Source organism: Nipponia nippon, unplaced genomic scaffold (genome assembly GCF_047370975.1).
Source record: "Nipponia nippon isolate SJK-2023a ecotype South Korea unplaced genomic scaffold, ASM4737097v1 scaffold_19, whole genome shotgun sequence".
Lineage (NCBI taxonomy): Eukaryota > Metazoa > Chordata > Aves > Pelecaniformes > Threskiornithidae > Nipponia > Nipponia nippon.
In genome coordinates this window covers 8,416,232-8,440,989 of record NW_028262335.1, presented here as the reverse complement: position 1 = coordinate 8,440,989, position 24,758 = coordinate 8,416,232, and the positions used below count along the sequence as shown (strand labels likewise).

Genomic DNA, 24,758 nt, shown 5'->3' with positions numbered 1-24,758 from the left:
CAAAGAAGCACTCGTGATGAAACAGAAGAAAACCTGACCTATTTTTAATTCTTAAAAACCTGAATATTTTTTAAATCCTCAAAAGTGCATTAACATGGGCTTACTGGTTTATTGATGGTTTTGCTTTTATGCTATTTTCTTATAACCATACATATGTTTTCTACAGATATAAAAGTGCCAAGAAAACCTAAAACCCGGTCATGAGTACTTCTTGTTGACTTCTAACTAGGAAGGATTAGTCATCTCACAAGTCTGCAGTACTTGCAACCTCTTTGGTGTTTCAAAATAACCTCAGCACTTCACAGGAGCCGGTTCTGGGGTTAAAAGCTGATGGTATACGATTTACCACCTGATCTTTGAAGACATTTCCAATGCAGCTGAATTGTGACCACTGCCTTGTTAGAAGCCCCCACTGTCTGTTCAATTTAACAAGATAGCCGTACACACTTTGTGCTAAAATACAAAATCTATCAATTCATTAATATCTGGGCAATGCTTTATTCTAGGGGCTTTCTACAGTAACTGCAGTGTTTTTCACTCACAGTTGAGTGGCCAAAGCCACAGAACAAACCATGAATCTCGCAGGATTCTTGTAATGGCTTTTAAACCTTACATTGTGGGCTGTTTATGGCGCAGTTGCATTTGCTTTAGAGATTTGTTTTAATGCTGTTGGTGTTATTTAGAGAGATATTAAATTCAAACAGCTTTACGGTTGCTAATAAACATCTATTACCATTACAGACATTCTGATATAAAGGCCTCATACAGGTGCTTTCTCTGAACTATGCAGATTTGATTGATTAGGCCACAGTAGTTTATTTTACACTTCAGTGGTCACTAAATCTATCGTTAAGATTAAAAATTGCAGTTTGTGCAGTCTGGGAATAACTTCACACTCGAGCTGTAAAATAAAAGTCACTTTACCAAAATTCTGTGGGGAACAAACACAACGCAGAGAGCAGGTTAAAAGAAGACAAGTTTTGAAAACACCTTACTCAGTTCTGTTCAGAAGGCGGATTTATTCTTCTAATGTGCATCTCACATACTGTCAAGCCAAAGATGTCCAGAAAAGCAAGATACAGGGAAAGATCTTCTTAAAGCACTTGATAACCCTACGTACTGGAGGGTTCTGGGACACAAGCGTCACTAAAGCAAGCACGACGTACAACACGATGACAACTCGGGTTCTGAACCAGCAGAGAACTTGCGTATGCGTTACCTCTAAGCATGTAAGCGGTTCCGCTGGAGTCAACTTAAGCATGTGATTAAACACCCTTCTAGATCAAGAAAGATCTTATGAAATATGCATCTGAGTGCAGTCAGCTTCCCACTGTTTTTATTCCTGCAATGCAGACATTCTCTTGCAAAATACGTGAATTTCTAGTGAATTAGGAGCATTATTTGGTCTGTGTATTGCAGAGTAAGGCAATAAATGAGGAATCTGCATAATTTTAATATATTCAAATTTTTTTCAATAAAAAATATCATTCAAGATTGCAGCAAGGCCTGCTGCAAGGAGATTAAGTCAAGCGTGCTTCACAGACTGTACTGAGTAGATCTTAGAAAAACTTTTTTCCAAAGATTTATACTGAGGGTGCTGCTTTGATATGTTTTATTTCTAGCTTATTCTACCTTTATTTCCATTTAATGAGGAACAAACCAGAACTGGGCAGGATTCGTGGGACCCAGCCACTGAACTTCTACAGTTGCACCACGGGGGAAGAGCTTCTACTCATCCTTTTTCCTTCGTGCAGAGCAGTAAATAGAGGATGCACCAGTCATAGTCCCGCGGCTAATCTGGGTAGTGTGGCACCTGTAGGGCACTCATAACGTAATGTCTTCAGCTAAGGGATGGAGCAGAGAAACAGGATGGGTTTTTTAGACTTAACAGGACAGGCGTAGGAGCAGCCACTAAAGGGAACTGTGGATTTCTCCAGTCGTTTCATTCTGAAGTTCTAACTAAAGGGATTCTTCAACTCCTGCATCAAATTTAATCAAGGCCTAATTAAAATACAGGCAATACAGGCTTGCAGCTCAGGACCCACGTCTTGAAGTCATGGAATTGAATTCTTGTTCTTTTTCCCACTCCCTTTCTACGCTCATTGCTGAGAGTAGGATGGGTGATTTCCCTAATAATTCTTTGTTTATGAAAGAACTGCCCAGACCATGGATTGGTAAAAAGACACTTTGAAACTTACTACAAAAAGAAAGGAAAAAGTCATCACTTCAACTGTTGCCACTGTTTCTTTACGCCTCTGCCTGAAGCTAAAGCAAGGCTGGTTACCGAGTCTTCGCAGTACCTGCAGTAACAGTTCCAGGAGTTACTACGACCCTCCAGACCCTTGGGACCTACAGCTCGCCCAGCAGAAGCGTAAAGGTGGAAGACAGATGAGTGCAGAACTCCCAGCTCTCCCAGGGCCCAGCTCTGAAAAGGAGGCCTGCTGCCCTTCCCCGGGGGGAGCTGCTGCTGCTCTCTGAGCAACAGGCAAGGGGGGGATGCCTGACCGTACTACGCTGCACCGGGGGCCCTGCACCACCTCCCTCCATCCCTGGATTTCAGGTAAATAAAAATGTAAGTGAAGAATAGCTGCATAACAGTTTTAAGGTGGTGTGTCTTTTTTTTTCTTTTTCTACACACACACACGTACACAAACACAGCCTATAAAATCCTGAGGCATGCAGAGCTTTAACTAAAATGAGTCTGGTATAGGCAGTATTCCAAAGAGCACAGAGAGTATCATCACCTTGTGGTACACGAAAGGCATCTCATCGTTTCTTGCGACGCAGTTCTTTCCCTGTGCTGATAGTTTTGACCTGCTCCCATCTGGAGCAGGACTGTTCAGCTGAGGAAGCAGCGCAGCCTGACACGCATCTAAGAGCAGCTTTTAGAAAAGGAAGTCGGTAGACTTTAAGCGTGACATTTGCACTAACAATTTTGATTCAAATACAGTGTCATTTATTACTGCCTCTTGTATTAGCTGCACCGCAGTGCCCGCTGGCTCCGGCTCTATCCCCCCCGTACTGCCGCCGAAGTCTAGCCTGCCTGCCTGCCTAACAGTGTTCAGACAGTGACCACCAGGGAGAAGGTTGATAAATGGCCAGTTTATAATGCTGTCATGCCAATTTTGTCCTTTGGGAAATGTGTGTCTCTCTCAAAACAGCTTATTACCAACCTGTGGCTGAGGCAATGATCAATCAAACTGATCAGATATGGCAAACATGGTAACTGATATAAAGAAGATTTCTTACTGCACAGTTTGAGGTTAACATGACAAATGATAGAGTGAGAAAGAATAACTTACAGGGGAAAAAAATAGCCCATTAAAGGCTGAACTTAAAAGTAGCTTTGGGAAGCAGAGTTAACAGCAATTCCTTTTAACATGCACTCATATTCCCTGCTCATTAAGGTAACCCTTGCAAACTCCTGGTATAATCCAGAAGGAATGTTTTTTTAAACATACAGCCTCATTGTAAAGAGAAATTTAAAGCACCTATGCACACCTTCAGTACTCGGATACGATGGCTGGCAGTGCAAGTAACGCACTGTTTCATGGCTCATTTTCTGTCGCATACGGCAGGCAGTGTATCAGGTGAGACTGCGATTCAGTTGTCTAAAACGGGAAGAGTGGCCAGCGTACAGCTTTACGCCAAAGTTTTGTATAAAGCGTTAAATAAACCTGCAAAATCTGTATTAAGATAAGGGCTCAGGTTCCAGGAAAGACAGAAAACTGGTCTGTCCTAGGGGAGGGAGCTGTATCACGCGCTGAGGTTGGAGTCTTACCACGCTCACAGGCAGCAGCGTACTCTGCAGCAGAATTTGACCCGCTGTCTTTTTGGGTCTGGAAGAGGGAGCGCCCCTCGCAGCATCAGCACGCATATCTGCATTTCTGACTGTTGGAGAGTTGTTACAGTGGCTGTTGAGCCTCTGGCGAACATCTGATATTATTCACTTGACTGAGCTTGTGAAAACGAAGCCTTATTTGCTAGCAAAATTAATGAGAAAAGAGTCTTCAATGAGACAATAATTTATGGCTTCCGCAGCAGCTAGCATGTACAGTGAAATTCATCTGACTATATTCTTCACAGTAAAAGGAAATAATAGGGGAAAAAAGGTGTGGATTTATTTTCAGAAACATTGTTATTTCACAATCAGGTTCTTAGCTGGGTATTTTATTTTATGAAATCCTTCCAAATTTGATGAAGGTTGAAATAAATAGGCCTTTGTCCCCCTCACCGTACCATTGCATTTAATGACAGTGAAATAAAATTCTACTCTATGGCTACACGCCAGAGATTAGATGATACGAACAACGCACAACATACTTTAAATTTTGTGTTACACTGAAAATTCAGAGACATTCAAATACGTTTAGAAATGTATACATTCAGCATTATCTATCGTTACTTCACAGAAAAGTGAGAGCTGCAAAACCATATCCTTTTCCTTGAAACTCAGATCTCTAATCTGGCCAAAAACACCAACTCTTTGCCTTTCAAACACAGAAAACTGCAAACAGAAAAGCCAGAAATGCATCAGACAATCAAAATACGTATAATGGCTACCAAACTCAGTTCTTCTCCCCCGCCTCTTTTTTTAACAGATAGGTTTTAGACTCTATAATAATCATGCAGCTAAGATACAAGGTCTCTTGTTGGCAATAACCTACATGACATGACTTAGAAGGCAGGTGTTACTGTAATTAGCTATTGTTTGACTATCAAAAGTCAGAGCTGATTAAAGCCACTAAGTACAAGTGCACTATTTTATTTCAAAGAATATTATGAACTGCATGCTGGGACTCTTTCACTGCGGACCTACCTTCCGGAGTCTGCTAAGAGCCCATGCCAGCAGTAATCAAAACTAAAATCTGCATAAACCTTCAGGGTTTTAATTCAAGCAGAGCCCTTTCATTAGAAATATGTTACTTTATGAAATCTGGTCGCCAGCAAGGGGAGAAAAATGTGACTTCTTAAGAAAAGTGAATGGCATCTCTTTAGTGATTAACCCAAGATTAATGGAGGCTCCTACTGCTAGGCCTAAGTCCATTTTATTGCTAATTCATTTAGGTACTATTTCAGATGTACTTGATGAAAGTCACCTGCTAAGAAGTCATGTTTTGGCAAGCAAGGATAGCCATTATGGTCAAATCCCAAATAGAATTTTTATTAAAGAAGCTTTGAAAAGTGTCTTGTATTAGTCTTTCAGAGACATACTATTTAATATACTCAATTAGTTAAAAATTTGGGGCCCAAGTCACTAATCAAACATTCACAAAGCTTTTTTTTATTATTTTTTTGTCTACATGCATCTTTAACGTTCCAGGTAGGATGAAGACTGTACTGAACAGGAACATTTATATACAGACAAAAGAAGCAAAACTAAGACTTACCAAGAAGTGGGTGGGATCTGGGATAAGTGCACGGTTGGATATGTGAAATGTTGGCTTGGCAGAGCATCTCTTTGTTCCCCGTGATACTGTGAGGAGTGGGGACTTATGCAAATCACATGTTCTTAAACTGTACATAATCGTTTGGCTTTGGCTCGTGTATACATTTATAACGTGACATTTGAGCTCCGAACAGAAATCATTTTGGTTTTAGACTTTTCTGCAGTTTGTTCTATTTATGAATTAGAGTTTAGGAGATTTAATGATTAGAGAGCACAGAAAACTGCTTTGTCATGTATACTATGTATACGAGAGGCATTCTACACGGGCAAGCCACCCCCATATCCCATCCAAAGTCCAGACCTCCTTTGCAGGCTGGCTGCAGTTTGGGCAAGCTTTAGCTTGATTCATGGACAAGCCTATGTGCTGCCATCACATATTTGTTATGCTTTTATACTCCTCCCGAGACACTGGCTACCGGTCGCTGTGAAACACCTGATGCTCCATCAGACAGACCCGAGCTCTGACGGCGTGAGCTTTGCTTCCCTGTACTGTTTAGATGCGAACCAATACCGCACCGCTTTCCTCGAGCTACCCGGAGCTGCAAAAGGACAGCGGATTGTTTGTCGCTCATCTCTCTTTCCGAGGGGTCGGCTCTAACTGCCGATGAGTGAGGCATCCCAGAAGGCACACGGGATGGCAGCTACAGATCAACTCGGGCTCTGCCCATTGCACTCATGGCTTCTCTTGGGGATGCAGATGAGCGGGTGTCTCGCCCAGCCAGCTTCCCTCCGCACTAGGCTCAGACAGACCACCCCAGAGGGCCCTGCTCGGGGTAACTGCGGCAGAGAAAGCGTCAATCAGATCCACTACATACACCAATAAAGTGGGGCCGTGTTCAGTTTGGGACATTTGAAAAAGGCAGCTTCACGTTACTCTCAGCAGTGATGATTTCGCAGAACCCAGTAATGGACTGATTTTACCTGGGGCAGGAAAACGATCTCCAGTTTCCCTTTGGTACAAGGCTGTAATTTTAAGGAAGCTCTCCCAAGATCCCTCTCCTAGCAGACGGCTTCTTCACAATACTCTTTTATCAGGTTCGTCAGCAATATGCTAACTTTCATCCTCACAATCTTCCACACTTTCCTAAGGGCTAAGTTCTCAGTACAGCCAAGAATATCATAATCGGCTTCTTTTCGGTGACCGGCAATGGGATATTTGGGTGTACCAAAATCCTGTGAAATTCCCCCCCTCTGGACGTGAGTGGAGTCCCTCCTCCTCCGTGCCCCAGGGACGGCACTGGGGAGTTCTGCGGCAGCCTGGCTCCTACGGCAGCCTTCTCTGGCCGTATACAAATGGTACACACCTACACAGGGGCATTTGAAAAATATAGAAGGACTTTTTTTAAATCTACTCTATTTTCTTTGGAAATGTATTGGAAGCTTCAATTTAAATAGATGCCTCAGCATGGAGATGAAGGGAGAGAAAAATATACACGTGTCTGTGATGCTGCAAAGCTTAAGATCTCTTAAAGCATGGAAAGTTTGAGGTGACAGGAGATTACCTCTGTCTCCTGGCACTACAGAACACTTTTAAACGTAACAATCTAGTTCCTAAACCTCTTTTTTTTTTTTAAATGACCTATACAGTTTCCAAAATATTTACTGGTAGTGTTAGAATTAGTAAGAGCAACAGTACCAGAGAGGTGTGTGCAAGATGCTGCAGGAGAGCCTTGCTCGGGTACTCACTGTGACCCCCCAGCCCTTGCCGCATCCCGGAGGCCGAGGGGAGGCTGTCAACGTTCGCAGCAAGCAGAGCGAGAGCGTTCCCAACACTCTACGAGCCAGATTCAGAATTACTAGAAATGGCAACACATTCTGTGGCAGAATTCTCCTCCATGGAGACTGCACAAAAATCAGCATGGACTCCTAAAATACTTCACTGAAGGGAATGTACTACTAAAAGAGCCGCCTCCATGTGATAACAAAGTTAACCTAATCTGTTCCCTCTTGTGTGCTGGGGCACTCATACATGCAAATCTTGTCTTGTTCAACTGTGTTTGTTCACCTCCATAGTCCTTCGGTGATTCAAATCTCTGTCTTACTATCCTATAATACCCTTGTCTAACAGTTCCTTTTAAATGCATGTGTTAATTATCTTGCCACTGCTGTAATTTCTCCCTGTAGTCCATTAATTAAGAGGTCACAATCTAAGAGCATGTTTACCCAATAAGCTTTCTTTTTTAATTATCCTAATTGCTTGGATACTGACAAAGACTCTATCCCTCCCCTTTCTCTGAGTGGATTAGAAAACGACATTTCAAAGCCCCACACAATGATGGGTTTGTAAAACACACACATACACATATATATATATATATATGTTTTTATAACTCCACAATGTTCAAACATCAAAGGTCAACAAGACACAAGATATTATATCTGTATAGCTATATAAAATGAAGATACAAATTGCTCTTCATTAATTTATCTATCAGTCTAGAACGTTATATTGGTCAGGAAAGACATAAGCAAAACTTTTAAACCTTCAGTACTAGGAACAAGACCAGCGAGATGTATACAACTTGTTCTGTTCTGGAGACCATCAGAGTCTCAGAGAAGTGCATCTCTCCCTGCACCGACATGGACGCCTTCGGATAAAAGCAAGCAGGGGAAGGAAGAAAAAAAAAAAAAAAAAACCAAACAGGAAAGAAAGAAAGAAAAAAGGCAATAAGCTTTTACTGCAGCAAAGATCAATTCTTATTTCCCCACCCCCAAAATATTACCTTCCCATAGGTCACATCTTGGCAAGCTGGTCCAAATACTTTTTTTACTGACTTAGCAAAATTCAACAGCCAAAATCTCCACCACTTCAAAAATTTTAAACCCCTCCTCTTGTCAAGCTTTTAAAAGGGAAAAGTAGCTATTTGAATTCCAGATCGGATTTTAACACAACAATTAGTAGAGGTCACGTCCAGTAAAATTACTACTTTGTCAGAATGCAAAACAACATTTGATATGTCAACTAAAGTAAACTTTTTTGTTTTAATAAAGCAAATGTCTCATTCAGACTAGTCATCTCAGGAACTATATATAACAGAAATATAATTACTTAGAAATTGCTTAGGTAAGCGTGATTGATGCATGGTAAATAGATGTTTCCAGCACTTATTGTTTCTTCCTGATGGATTAGGAAGAGTTGTTTAACAGTTCATTTGACCAGTCTCTCCTGGTGTTTCTCGAGTCTGGCTGTGCCAGTCAGCACCAGCAGTTCCTGGTAGTTTAAGTCTCTTTATTAAAGATTAAGATGTCAGAGGTCCTGCATTGCACAAAATCCCAATTTTATTAACTTCTCATTATCAGCTGAAATATGAAGTGCATTTCTTTTCATCATCTACAGTAAGGCACTTTCTCAAGGGAAAGAACAGATATATATAATATACATTTCTGATGTTTAAGGGTGGGTTTGTTCCAACCTTGACTGATGGTGGTGAACGTTTGCTCACATGACGGGTACCACATACACTGGTGTTTCTCTCCCAGAAAGCGTTCCAGTATTTCACAGCTATGGACCGTCACAACACAGGACTAAGTTGGCAGCGGTGAATCGTGTGGTTGAATACTTACGCTACAGCACTTAAGTCAATAGTGCTTTCATTAAAGAGTAGCAACACGCAATGTACTGGGCAGAAATACTGACCCTCAAAAGTCACTCTACCAGGGCAAGTACAACACTGGCACTGGTGACATTCAGCCAGTGTTCCCCCTTCATACCCTGCAGCTCCAGGAAGACAACACAGTAATAGCACAAAGACTACGCGACGCTCATTAAAACAGATCACAGAAGCATTCAAAGTCCACTGTCTGACCAGAAACGCAGATAAGTTCTAGTACCACCTATGTGAACTTAGGCAGCAACTGATAAAGTTAAATTGCTGAAGGCAGCAGCACTGTAGAGCACCCGAATATCGTCACTTTTGAAAGACTTCTTTTTAATCCCCTATGTGTTATAATCAGGCTCTCGTACTCACACCAAATAGCTACAGGGCAATGATACATGAACAGACGCGTAAGCAGGGCCTTTCCCTGCGTGATCCTCAGAGCCGTACTTTTAAGGGATTTTTGAAAGCTGACAAATGTATGTATTTTGCATATTTTAAGGAAAGCCTCCGACGTACTTGGTGTTTTCACCCGTCTATTGCAGGAAGGAGAGAGCTGGCACCGTGTGTACTTTCCCAGAACAGGGTGACTCTTGCTGGAAGTTACCCCACAGAAAGAGTTAAGAGGTAGAAACAGCCCTTGCACAACGTGCGTCCTGCACCGGGGGATCGAACTACACACAGCTTTACGGCGCAGCTCTTGTGAGGGTTAAGCTCTATTACTTCTGGTCTCTGACACTGCTAATGGCACTCTCAAACTAATTGCATTTCTATACCTATACATACGTCTAGGCAACAAATAAGCCCTTTAATCAAACAGCTTCATCTACTTCTAATTAATTCCATTTCTATGCCTTTTTAAGAGTACAGGAACATACAAAGATACAGATGAAGGAGTACATTCTGCTGCCAGTTGACAACTTCTACTCTGCTCAAGCCTCCCTCATGATTAAGACCAGTTCTGTGTGTCACTATCTTACATCTTTAGTATTTCTGCTGCTTGAGACTCAGCGGATTCATGCCAAAGACCAAAGGTAACAAGCGGCGGCTGTGTGGAATTAGTTACAATTTCCTTGGTGAATTGCTTTTGCATTTGCTTATAGATTTAGATCACTTTTTGTTTTCATTAGAAACTGTATTCATCCTGTCTTTTGAGTGCATACAACAATGCAACAAGAGAAGACTATGGCATCAGCTGAGCAAACAGAGCGTTGTTGTTTGCATATCCGGGCCTAACGTAAAGTCTACAATTTGAGGGCCTCCGACTTTGAAGGAAATGCTGATTCCTCTTCTACATTTACTTCTTTGATAAAACAGGTCAATGTATCAGAAAAAAAATCAGCCCATCAGTATTTAGGAAAGAGAAATACATATGCCATAAGCTGTCTATTTCAAAGGTATGTATGTACAAAGGCATGATAAGTGGGTGCTGAATAGTTAGGAGTGGCAATTATCAGTTACACATATCATTATAGTCTCTCAACTTTTCAATAGCACAGAGTTCCTAATACCATGTTTACTAGATCAGGTAAAAGGGGACTCTTAATACTGTGCAAATATGACTTACCAAAGGACTTTGCTTTCTCACCTATTCTTGGGCTTTTCAAATCAACATTATTAATTGGCTGGCTTATCGCTAAGTGCTGTCTGGCAGTTAAAGGATGTTTCCACCCATTGCAACGATACATAGAAACTAAGCAATGTCAGCCACAAGGACAAATAACTTCCATGTTGAAACAGAAAAATATTTTGACACCTTAAATCTTCTTTATAAAAGCACAATGCATTTCTGCATTGATTTGCTATCCTTTATTGCATCAGTTATTCCACATTCTATCATCCTTGTTTTTCCTTATTGTATTAATTCAGAACTCTGGCTTACAGTTGCAAATACGGTTTGGCCTTTTTTTGCCTTTTTTGCTTCTTTCTTTTCTCTTTCTCTGGTTTTCTATTATTCAGGTGTGTATAAATACATGTTTTAGAATCCGGATCACCTAGTTTCCGTACTAGGAAACTCAACTACATAGCAGTTTAGAGGTAACTCTCAGTCCTTCAGATCAACTTTCTCTTAACCTGCCAGCCCTCCTGAGCACCAAATCCACTTGAAAATAGAGAAAAATATTTGTCTGATAAGGAACACTGAAAACAAAGAGCACAACACTTAGCAGGCACCATTAAAGAAAAGCAAAAAAAGTCTAAAATAGGAAGAAAAGCATTCACTGCCCCCATCTCGCATTTTTCAGTATGCTTCAGCCTGCACGTGCAGCCTACCCCGAGAATGAAAGGACAGGTTCAGCCTCCCTGCCCCGTTCACGCCAGGGCTTGCTTTCACACTGATTAACAAGATAAACTTATAAGCACCATAAAAAACCGCAAGGCTAGAATGGATCTCGGGAAGTCATCTAGGCTATCCCTTATTCTCATGCAGGATTGTGTATATCTGGTCCAGCCTGGCAGGTATTTGTCTAAACCCCTTAAGAGCCTTCAGTGGCAGATATTTTACCTCCTCCCTAGAGAGTCTACTCAGGTACTAAACTATTCTAGTATTTCATTTTTCTTAACATCTAACCCAAATCTTTCTTGCTACAAGGCTGGCTTCTTCTCATCTTATTCTGATGGATGTGTGATCCAGATGATCACCCTTTAAGTTAATGCAGAATATGAATTCTAGCTTTATTTTACAGAATGACATCTGCTTATCTTATAGAAATTTCCCAGTAGAAGCATGATCAGACCGAATTTATTTATTTGAAGTATTTCTGTTTCTTTTAAAGAGGGTTTCCCTTTGCCCCCATGTTGGCTCTGCAGTTGTGACCCGTGAATTAAGATGCTCAGCAGTTTTCTTCCTTTTTTTTAAAAAGGAAATGGTTATTCATTTAGGTAGATATTTAAAGGAAATCAAACAAATATTTGATGTGCTGTGTTAGCATGAAAAGGGGGAGCACTGTGTAAGCACAGTAAATGCAGGTGAACTGTTTTATGTGAGTGAAAACAAACCGGGGGAAGAAGGGCTACTAACAAAGGTAAATCATGGCTGTGTAAATATAAAGAAAGAGGTATGGTTATTCACAAATGGGAAAGATAGTAACCAAACACATGGCTGTTATAATTCAGTGTTTGACACAATTTAAGCAGCACAGAAAAAGAGTACAAAAAGCACAAGCCTAACAGCACAAGCAGAGATACAGGATGATACGGTGAATGAAATCAACAGAATTTTTTTTCCCACCCAAAGAGAGTCCAGCACATTTTCTGACACTAAATATTAATTTAACCACATATCTGAAAAATATATTCTCCCTCTTCAAAGCATGAGAACGCAAAGGGTTTTCCTCTGGCATAGTGTTATCACAATTAACACAATTGTTTCCAGTCCTTCGAATAGATCTGCGCAGGACTGCGTCCATCTGAAGGCAGTTTGAGGCAGGGGCCAAATCCACCAGTGTTGCAAGCAGGCATTTTTTGGTTATCCATCCCTTTTTGGAATAAATCACTGGCATATGAATTTGTTATTCATAATATTTACCATTCACTTACTATCTAGTCCTCTTCTAAAATCTGCTCCCTAGACCAACCGTATCTATGTTTGTGGTTCTCCTTTGTTATGGAACAATCCATTTAGATATACTAAAAGAAAAAGTCCTTGCTCTTTAATTCTACTAAACTTCTGCAAGAAGGAAAACACACACTCAAAGCCTCGTCCAGCTCTAAAAAAGCATTTCTGAACTTGCAGGGAAAAAGAAAAAATCCATTAGCTTCTTTTCTCATTATTTACGTACGTAAGCTTCTAACAGTTTAAGACTTTGGCTAGCATTGCAAACAGAGCAGAGAAAATACAACAAGGAAACCTATTTCTTGGCTATTTCCAGCCCAGTTAGTATGAGGAATTAGAAGAAATTAATTTTTAAAAAATGTCATGTGCAAGGTTTTCATCAATGTTTTTCAGACCAAAGGGTTCTGATGAATTTCAGAGATGCATCCAAACTTCTGAGCAAGTTTCCAAACCAAACAGACTGCAAACTCTGACATTCATCAGTGACTTGTTTGCCAGCCTTCCTATCACACAGCAAAAAGGGCCATTTAAAAATCATCTCAGAATAATCTGCTTTCACAGTCACGGCCATTTTACTAGCCTCCATCTGTGTAACACTTTTAAGTCACAAGAACACAAACATTCATATAGCAAATGGCTAAAGCCTTGGTCCAGGTTCAGAAATAACATAGACATATACCAGGATTAAATAATAAACCTTGTTTTTCTGACTTCATTACTCTGAGAAAATCTTGTTATCTGGATAATAATAAGAAAAATGTCTACTTCTTAATATTACGACTTCTTTTCTTAGATTTATATAACTTTAGAAAGCAAAATTCATCATACAGCTGTGTGAATAGCAATCTGGGCACAAAGAAGTGAAGTCCTTTGCCTGAAGTCATCCCAGCTTCAGGATGAGGATGGGTTTTAGCTGGATGCCACTACTGTAGACATGAGACATCTACCGATACAGCAATGCCTTGGAAAAATGAGTATGATCTTAAAGCCTAACACTTCTGTACACCAGGGCTGCCCAGCTTTTACCAGGGGCGGTACAGATAAACGGAGGTTTGCTTAGCAGGAGATAGGATGCTGCCTGCAGGAAGCCTATCAGAGCAAAGAACAAATAAGCATATGGTGAGCATCAGAACTGGAATGGAAGATGGGACACCATTCAAATTAGAAGTTTTTATTGGCGCAAAGACCAGCAAATATAAACTGCCAGGAATAAATTTACGTTGGAACTTAGAAGACATGTTCTAGTCATCAGAAGACAAAAAGCCTGAAAGAAATTATCTTACTGAAGGGGAGCACGGTCTACTTACGAAAGACTGTATATCCTTACTGCATGCGATTGTAGGAAAGTGGACAGAATAACCCAACAGGATTGCTCTGGACCTCTCTTCCTAACAGGAATTAAGGTGAAGAAGAAACAACCACCCATATTAAGCATATGAGCTAACAGAAAAAGAATTATGTCAGAATAATGACCATTGTAACTCGAGACAGCCTGAAGTAGAGCTGAGCGTCTCAGAAGACTGACAGTGTTTTTCTTAGTGTGTAGATTTACATGGCAACCTGGGCCCCATCATATCTGAACTCTTTCCATAAGTTTTTCAGGATTCACCTTTTTTAAGATTCCCATGACAAAATTATTAGATCTCCATTTCAAGGAAGCGGCAGCTGGTAAGAGACTACTTGAATTTGCCAATATAACTCAGCAGGTAGCCCCAAGCTATTTCTGGGTGTAACTACAGAAAGAGGAAGAAAGTTAACCAGGTGTTAAGGGAAGGGAATGACCAGTGAAAGTCAATACTTTTCTGGGTTTATATATAAATATATGTAACTTCAGGGGGGGATATGAAAAAGTAAAATTCCTCTTGATTCATTTTTAAATTTAATTCTTAAGGAAAGAAGAATTATACCTCTTTAGCACTATCATAAAAACTACCTTGATACAATGGCATGTATGTAAACTTCCAGAGCTTCCACCAGCCTGCATATAAGGAAGAACTAGTCGTCTTCTGGGTGGTGCAAGCTGAAGCTTATTACTGAAATTGCAGTGGAAATTAAGAGAAACAATTCCTTTAGGACTTGTGATTTATTCTTCCGGAACAGAAGGAATTATCACACTAACCAGGGTCTAAAATGTTCTGACAGCAGATATGCATAACTATCTCTACAGTAATTATTAACGATCTGGAAAAATGCTCAGTAGCAAGCTAAACTCACTCTTCTCTGAGGCCAGCATTCATTGCAACAAACCCCTAAAATAATCAGGTAACTAATGAAGATTAGGAGATAGGATGCCTCGATACAACAGAAGATTTCTTAATTTCAGTTATTTGTAGGACACATTGAGCCTAAATAGAAGCATGAGGAAAACTTACACTAAAGCTTATAAACTAGTTTATAATCTGTTCCACAGCTTTCTATACTTTTTTCCTATACCTCTGTATTGTACTTTAAAATAAGGAGGGGAAAAAAAAAAAGAAGGGAAAAAAGCCGATCACTTGCGTAGCCAAGTAAGGATTTAAGCATTTAATTTATGTTCTAACTACTAACTTAGGTTCTAACTTCTAACTACTTCCACTACTCTTTTTTTTTTTTTTTTTCATGTGCCTCCTTTCTGTGTGCATTAACAGCTGGGCAGATAGTACAGGCAGAACTGTAAATTTCAAAGAAAAGTAACCAGACTTCAAATCCCTACAGCTGCTCCACTGGACAGAAACTGTCACAAAAACCACCTCTGCAGCATTGAGAGAGATAATGTTCGTTCTTCTCGGCTCAGGAATTTAATCAGGGGATTTTCAACACCTAACATCAAGCTAAAGCTGGAAATTCAGTGAAAATTACGCAAGTCACAACTGAAGATGGAAGGATAAAGTTCACATTTCGTGCTATTTTTTCCATTATCTTATCTATAGGGTTATGCGTCTGCCAGAAAGAAATTACTGCTAATTCAATAAAGGTAAAAGCAAAGGCACCAAGGTAGGGAATTACACATTGCTAACAATCAGAAGGCGGGTGCGCGGGGCTGCGAAGCTTCGCAAGCGATGGCGTGCCCCTTGGCTGCGCGCAAGCAAAGCCGGGGGGGCTCAGCGCGGATCCAGGGGACCGGGGCGGTTATCGCAGCTGCACGCTGCTCAGCCTCCGCGCAGGCTCTCGCATCAGCCGCGCTCCTTTCGCACTGGTTACGAATTCAGTAATGAGCTGCTAAATTTAGAAACTGCTCACCAGCTAGTGGGGCGAAGAAAAATAACACGCATATCTGACTTCCAGGTTGCAATCAAATAACTCACTCACAGGTCATCTTCAACAACTTGGAGGTAATCATAAATAGCATTAGTTTTTTTCAGACTTTGTACCTCTTTTCTCACTGTTACTCTGAGAAATACCCACGCACATGAAAGAATACTCAGATCTGCCAATTTTAGCAGGACCAAAGCCGTAGGTCCCCTGAACCTTATGCTGAACCTGCTGAACGTAAAATCAGAAGTCGATCCGTGCAAGCAGAGGCTACGTCCTATTTTTCTGGATGCTAAGCAGTCTGGGCTGTCAGCTGTAGCTCACAGCCCGGGGCAGAACAGATCACTACCCCAGCAAGCATGGGCTAACACTGAGTTGGTAGGTCTGAGAATGAACGATGCCAGCGTAGAATCTTGGACATGTTGCGATTTCCTCAACTGCTGCTTTATCTCCTCCTTGGGAAGGACAAAATCAGCCCTGCAAGCTCCTGTGTCTCTGAATTAGCATGCAGGGGATTTTGGACTCTGAACTTGGCAAGTCCTCAGCAGTTTAAATACTACATAAATGCTCACTGCTATTGTAGATATAAATTAAAGCTAAGACTAGGATTGATTGTACATTTCCCAACCCAAAACTACTTTGGTGAAAAGTTACAACTTGATTAAATCGAAGTATTCACAGATATTAAAATTTATCACAAGTTTAAGGAAATAATCTGAAAGTATAACTCAATTAGGTTTAAGTAAAATACTTTTGGCCCAACTCAAAATGAAATAAAGTTTTGAAAACTCATGGTGTTGTGAAAAGAAACATCCATATTGAGTAAAAAAAAATTTGAGGACAATCTTGAAGATGCGGAGCCAGAATTTTCTCATTACCCTCAAATAAGTCTGGTTTTATATTGCAGGTTTTAGCATACAGCACTCATTCATGCAGCTACTGTATCTACTGCAAAGGGAACGAACTTAACTTGCTTAGGAAGTGCTGCTACTGCATGCTGAAATTGCCATGGGTAAAAACAGAAGGCACTACTGAACATCACTGAATAGCTGACTTCCAGTAATTATTTTTCTCTCAAAACTGCCCTATGAAAAATAAATTTGGGCTTTTTTTCAGAACACATATTTTATAATCTCATAAAAACCTCATCTGATCTAAAACCCCATCTAACTGGCATCATCAAAATATACTGCACTCCTGGAACGTGCATGGGACAACAGTCATATCTTTACTGCTTTGTAAACCCCTGATATATTTCTAGAGCAAAATGTGGGGAGTGGGGGGAAGAACGAAGGCATTTTGGGGGTTTGCTATGATATATATATTTAATCATAGGTCACTGCCATCCAGTTCCCTGCTTTTTGGCTTTTCCTTTTTTCTTTTTAAAGCAGCACCATAGGTGCTAGGAGCCAACTTCAAGCCACTCTCCCTGCTATTCACCCCCCCACCTTTCTTTCCTCCCCAATTACTGTCCAGGTTTTTCTTTTCAGCTAGCGAGCTCTAATAGGCCTCCTACCTGATATATATTCTCTTTAATAGCTGCAAAATGTGATTAACCGAATACTGCACACACCTCAAGATCACAGATTATATTAATAGAACCATCTGGCTTCTATAATGTATGTAATGTATACAATAAATCCCGATTCCAAATTTCACTCTGGAACAGAAACCTGTCCTACTCAGCGCAATCTATTCTTGCAACACTGATGTATATTCCCAGTACTGCGTAAATAACTGGTGGCGACGCACACACGCGCGTGTGCTTGCAGCTCCCTCCTTGGCTGCCCTATCGGTTACAGTCTCCTCGCGCTCCCAGTCCATCCCATGTGTGGTTCTGAATCCAGACCTAATTCCAGGAATACCTCCTGGCACGCTCGCCCTCTGCATCCAAGGAGGAATTGCAGAGCGGACCGAGGTGGGGGTTACCTTCGAAGTTAACATACAGTCTTGAAATCCCAGAGGCTATCATTCCAAAATTTGTGATGTTTTGTCTACTCTGGTGATTTAAGGTTTGTCAGAAAATGTCAGAAAGGCCACGAGGCCAAGGGCTTCCTGATGACTGAGGATTTTCTTTCACATGACCTTCCTGAAGTTGATTTTGGGCTCCAGACAGTGCTGCCTTCAGCTCTGACAGGGGCCGGCTGGCAGCAGATTCATGGGGATCTCTGGGGCATTCTGGCATTTTTAAACTGAGTAGAGGCTGTAATACCTCCTAATCATCCAGAATATTATTTCACTAGTAATCGTCTTACAGGCAGTACGTAAATGCCAGCCTTTCAGTTTGCAGTTCATTTTGTTAGCAGAAAAAAAAGAGTATGTGCTCAAAGGTATGCAAACAATTAAAAACATATCTCGATTCAAATGAATAAGCACGTATGTAGAGTATTTTTAATTTCACATATGCTACTGCATGTGTTTTTTCAAAAAGGAATCATTAATTATATGTACACTTCGAGATAAGCAGGATTGTGAGAAAAGCGTTAAAACTGTTAATGTGTGCTTGTGATCGTTTTCGCAAACACAAAGTAAAGAGAGCCCACTCGCTAGGATACGTGGGTTTCACACTACTTAGGAAGCTCTTTGCTATAAAAAACTTTCGAAATCTTAAATCTGCATACATCTTTAGCATAACCACCTACTCAGCCAAAATGTCCTAACAGGTCTCCGTTACTCGTGTTGTTCGGCAGAACCGCCTGACCCCGCAGCCGAGCCGGCCGCTTCGGAAGGCGCCGCTCTCCAGGTGAGTGACCAGCGGCACAGCACGGCCGGGACCGTAAATAACAGAGAGCTGACCGTGCTGTTCTATGAACACTCATCGACAGAAGATATTCTGAACCACTTACAAAAAGAGGAACAGAATGAATTACTTGACCAGCTAGCTAATGAATTGCCGTTTCTGCCCTAATGAGATGAGGTTGCACTGATGCTGAAATATCACTCGGACACTTACTATAAATTACTAGTGGAGAGGTTTGGGCTTTTTGCCCCCTCAAGCAGACCACCGGTCGGGCACAGGGGTTAAACACGACAGCAATTTGGACTTGACTCTACTGCTCACACTTCATAGCCAGGGATGCAGCAGATCACCGATTCAGACCGATGTGAGTGGGTTGGTTTGTTTTGTCAAGGGAACAGCCTCCCGCCTTCTCACGTCCAAAAACGTGTAGCTGGTTTTTTTAAAAACTTGAGGCCACCATAAAGTCTGTGTGTTTGTTTGAGATGCATTACTGGGAGACAAGGTGACCTCTCATAACTGTCTATGCCTGAAGTTAAGCGGACACTTTTATCTTAAGAGATATTGTTCAACAGAGATGCATGTCATTTGGAACAATGTGTATAAATAGCTCAGCGATACATTTCGGACACTTCCCTCTCAGCTACAGCAATTCACTTATTCAAGAAAATAGGACAGCAGGTTATAAATTAGTGCTAAAAGAACAAATCAACGTCATTGCTCTTTGGTTTACAGTGGTGGCTGCAGTGATTTAAGTAGGAACTCGCCTCGAGCGGAAGGGAGGAAAAGAACCAACTTAATTTACAAAAAGGTCTGATTTAAAATTGTACAAGGCATTCACACCGTACCCATACTTTGCATTAACTTGCCAACAGAGAACACGGTAAATTGCCATTAACCACCCTAATCACCTGTGCTACTGAAACTGCTGGAAACAGAGACCTGTGCTGAGGCACGCTGTTTACATCTTGCTGCGATGCATGTGGCTACAGTTGACTCGACCGTACTGGAGATACGGAGAGAGCAAACTTAACCACTGCTAGTCATCTTAACTTGGCCTGATTTATGGGTCCAAAACCCCCAGAGGAATCATTTATGGAATCATTTGTCATGCACACACTATACAATCAAGCCCAAACATCTGTATCACAGAAATTAAATGCACGATGCTACTCCTGCAAAATAATTTAACCATCACTTTCTTCGCCGACTTTTCTGTGCCAGCCTTACACCTTTTTTCTACTTTACATGCTTCATTTCAGCAAAATCAAGGATGCAAACTTCTTAGAAGTACTTAGTTTCCATGGAAACCTAAGCTGACCGCAACATTATTGTTCTCAAGAGGGAACTGACTTTACTATATGTTCATTCACTGAATTAATGGACTCCTGGTTCTTTTATTAGCAGCTCTCTAACAATGGAAAGAGAGAAATGTTATAAAAAAGACTCTCAGACAACTGTCCACTCTTTTGTCCAGGGCTTATTGGAATGACGCAAGTCTATTCAGGAAAAGATTATAAAAATCAACTCAAAGCTGCCTCTGTTTGTGGCAGCTAAACATACCTTTATTTCATAAAGATACAACCTATAAAACAAGCAAACTAAAGCTCTTTCTGACATAGTAACTGTAAGGCAGTGATTGTGTTGAAACCGGACTTTAACTATGATAACTGGGAGGGTTACACAGCCTCACGGGGTTTTGTGAAGCATCATTAACCTCCAGTTTTGGTCACTGCGCAGCGCTGTCCATGAGCTCTCAATAGTCTGGTACATTTTATAAGAACACGCTCTCCTTTTTTAAGCTAAATTTAAGCATACAAAAGCAGGTGATATTTTAAAAATAATGCCACCTGGTTCATAGTGTAAATTCTCCATAAGTATGAAGACTGTTTTAAAACCACTAAAACGGGGGGGTTGATTCTTCAATATACAGAACGGAAAGATGAAGAAATATCACTGAAATTTAGATTTTTAAATCTTTACTAACAGTTTTGGAACACCTTTTATTAGATATAGATAATAAATATATTCGTAATATATTGAAAATGCAGAAATGCAAATGTATTTTGTGCGAAGTGCTGCGAATCCGGGAACTTTAAACAGCTCCTGCTAAAATCTCTAGGTCAATCTCTCTCTGCATGTATAATATTACGACAGACTGCGCTTAGGCCTGAGGGTGTATGGCCCAGCTAGTAATTGCTCCACAAAAGACAGTTAACAGTTCCCTTGCTCTTCTCTAACTACCTTCCTGACTGCTTATTGAAGTCTGATTTCTTACTCCTCTGGGTCATCATTCATCAGTCCTACAGATCCCACTGGGAGAGACCGACCAGACCTTTCCATATCCCTTGTTGCCAGAGGCCATTTCTGACGGCCCATGATATAGAAAATGTCTTCACAGCAATCCAGTGGGACGAACTATGGTTATAATACCCAAATAATCATTTTGCAAATTATCATAATTATCAATCAATCATCTTGTGTGAACAATGTGTTTCTGAAGTATCAGATGGTTCCTGTGACCTGTAGCATTTTGTATATAATAATAAACCTAGAGAGATTTATGGCCCTATCCCGCTCCGCATCTGCAGTAACAAAACGTCAGTTGGTTTTTACTTTTGTTTTAGGAATAAAAGCTTTCCATCTACCTAGGTTTCTTGTTTACTGCTTGATGCTTTCTAAGAGGTCAAGATTTCTAATCTCATCCAGTTTTCCAACAGTAACTTTACTTTTAAAAAACCTATGTGATTTGGGAGTAGAGAATAAATTACTGTGCTGCCTAAATTACTTGTAGTTTATAGTGTCATCAGCATTGTATTACCAGCTTCTAGTATTTTGCAATGTAGGTATGAAGTCAGCCAAAGTAGGGGAAAAAATTGGTTTTGTCTTCAGTTTTTGTTGTTGTGTTTTGTACAATACCAGATTGAATCCAACTCTTTTGAAGCCGATAGCATCTCCCGCTCCCTGTGTAGTACATTCTTGTTAATGGATAAATTCAAGCTCTCGAGAAAGTCAAAGAATAAATTTAAAGCCTTTTGCCAAATGCCTATCCTATTGGATTTTGATAAGACGGCTATTGAGCTTTAATAATGTCTTCTATCCTTTTTCAGCTGGCCCTTAACATGTCTCTTTATTTGTCCCTAAAGCCTCTTCAGCGATGCCTTTTTATTACAAGTCTCTCAGCTTGCTCTCAAGGGAGACAGGGTCGACAAGAGTGATAGATAGATAACTCTATAGATTATCTCCCACAGATGTTTTCTCTCCAGTAGCCCCTCGGGCTGTTCCCTCTAAGTAAACAGAAACTAAATAGAGAGTCTACTGAAGAGAGAAGTCCCTGAGGTCTCTTGTCACCACGGTCAGAAAAACAGCCCATCCAGAGGCGGCTGGCGAGGAGCTCTATACACAGACCCTCCTTCAATGGGATTCTCAAACCTTCATCCAAAGTGACTTTTAGAGGAGAGAGAAATACACCTAGCATTGCTCCTTGGACAAAAAGGTGGCTTGTAATGGACACTGGCCTGGCTTCCTGCCGGAGGAAGTCTAAATCTTTCATCTCCCTCTCAGAGTTAAATCAAAATGACAACGAAGATAATGGTAAGAAGCCATTTTTCCAATGTGTTAAATGCAGTGGAGAAGCTTAGACAATTCAGAGAACACGTGAGCTGCTCTCTAAGCAAAATAAACAGACTGCGGGAAGATGGCTTGGAAAAAAAGACGTTTGGGAATATGGGACAATATACCCACAGGTATAACTGACATGTTTGTGCACACCTCTGAATGTATGCGTTCAGTTCACTGAAAAAAGTGGATCTCCCATCTTAGCATTACTTTCACAATCGACTACTTACAATTAAACAAACAGGATGAGGAGCTGATGTATATTTGCGCAAGCTAAATATCGGCAAGCAAAGCAGACAAAAGGAAAACTTGTTAGGAGTACACCATGTTCTAGTCTATGGCACAGCACATTTCCATATACAGAAAAATGACCCTGGATACAGGTAATAATATTGCTAGAAATCTTAATTCTTATGAGACGACCGCTAACAAACAAATCAGCTTCCTGGTGTTAGTGGTCCCAGCAGAAATAACAGTAATACAAACTGAAAAATACTGGACATAGTGGGGAAATACTTCGTATTTTGCTCCAAGCCAAAAAAGGGCCTGCTTTATTATACAATGTAATAGCGTCTGCTATGCTACAGCTTCAGACTTTTTGCTGCCTTTCAGTTTATGAAAAGTTACCTAAGAGAGCATTTTTTTCCTGGCAGCTTAACAGCAGAAATACTACTGGGCTCAATTTTTAAGCAGAGATTGCTTCTTGTGCATCTTCGCGTACCTCTCACTGCTATGGCGCTTCCCTCCCCTGCTCTATTTTTTTACTGTTTTTACAGGTTTTCTCTGCATTCTAGAGATTTCTTTCCTGTTTCTAGTCCTTGTTACTACCCCGTTCCGAACCTGTGACACAGCAGTCAGCCGAACGAGCCACTGGAAGTTCTGGTCCCTCTGTTCGGCTCTGCCTGCCTTTGCTCCGAGGCTGAATCAGCCCACCCACTACAGTTACATTTGTCTTCAGTCACCTTCTCACCACCAACTTATCTCTGAAGGAACAGGAATAAATTGAAGTCAAATCTCAACTATTGTGTCTTCAGGGATATGACAACTGAATGATTTAGAGAGGTTGGGAAAGGAAATCTTCTCCCACGAGGATTTTGTACCACTGGAGCAAAATGCTAGGGTACTACTTGCAAACAATTTTAAGATACTACAAAAATTGTACAGAATGATTTTTCATTCTTTATTTTTCATTTTCTTCTGACTGAAAAGCTGTCTAGCAGTAGTCTTTTCACAAGCCATAAAGTTTAGACTTGAACTCTTTACCTTACTGCTTTGACCTTTTTTACCCTAGCTGTAAAACCCTACTGCCCATCCTTCAATAAATTTATCACCTCATAAACTCCCACTAGTGCTTCTCTACAATGCATTTAAAAGACAGAAGTGGAAGGCCGGTCCTTCCCTCCTTGTCAAATATCATAATTGTCCAGTTTTATACCTGCTGTACAGGAAAATATTTAAGGACACAGTATTTTTCAAAGACCTGCAGTTTTTGCAACATTCTCCTTTGAAATAAAAGCAATGAAGTTTAAATACAAAACCACGTATTGAACACAGAAAGCTGCCAGTCTAATGTTTCCTTCTACCCTTGTTTCATACAAAGCCTGCTCTCTTTAGGGTAATGTAGATTCTGCGAGGTAGGGATGCAGAATTTATTTGTGATATTGTAATTAAAGACTGAGAAAGAAATAGCTGAGCAGTCCTGAGCCATGGAGAATTTACTCCATCCTTGTGATAAGTGTGTTGTGATAATAGGAACCTGCCACCTTGTCACCATGTCTGTTCAGACAAAAGGATCCCACAGAGGCAGAGACAAACACCAAATGAGTTATGGAGATGAACAAGGTAAAAAGTTCAGCAGTATTGCGGTAGGACCTTTGCAAGGTCACTGGATGGTCAAAGGACGTTTCATACTGGTAGCCTGGCTTTCTAAAATAAAAGCTTATTTTTCTCGACATGGTAAGAATGGAACGGTCCATCCCGGACATGTGTCTAAGTATCTTTTCCCAAACTAACTTTGGAGCCTGACAAGTATTATATTTCACTTTGTTTGGCAGAGTGAAACAAGTGTTTCCTTTTAGCTTTCAGAGTTAAGAAACAGCATTAAAGCTCGCCTAAATGGATGAATAAAAACGGCAGTTGTTGCAAGTTCCAATTTAAAATATTTTCCACTTTCAAAAACTCATATTTTATGAATAGGACTGTGAATACCCATTATAAGACAATTGCATCTGAAAAGAATTACAGCTAGCTCATTATTTCAAGAAGGACGCACTACCTCTAGACATCTAGAGAGGCTATAATCAAATCTGACTTGTAACACTTTACTTTAGTAAAGCTGTTAACCAAAAAATAGCCATGGAAAGAATGCCATTTTAGCATTACTGAGAATAACCCCAACCGAAATAGTAGACTGGCTACTGAAATATGTAGTGTTGAGGCTGCCTCACAGCTACTATGAAGAAATTTATACAGCTGGGCTGTATTTGGAACACATTTTTCTCTGGTCAGTATTACAGTTTAAGCATCACAATGTGATGAAAAGCACCAGTAATACCTCATAGGAGTTAAATTTTA

General features: G+C 40.6%; 1 protein-coding gene across 3 annotated transcripts in view; it reads right to left on the bottom strand.

The window, feature by feature from the left end:
* PRDM16 (PR/SET domain 16) overlaps positions 1–24,758 on the bottom strand; it is a 354,915-nt gene that overhangs the window by 139,249 nt on the left and 190,908 nt on the right. The gene's annotated exons all lie outside the window — the stretch shown is intronic.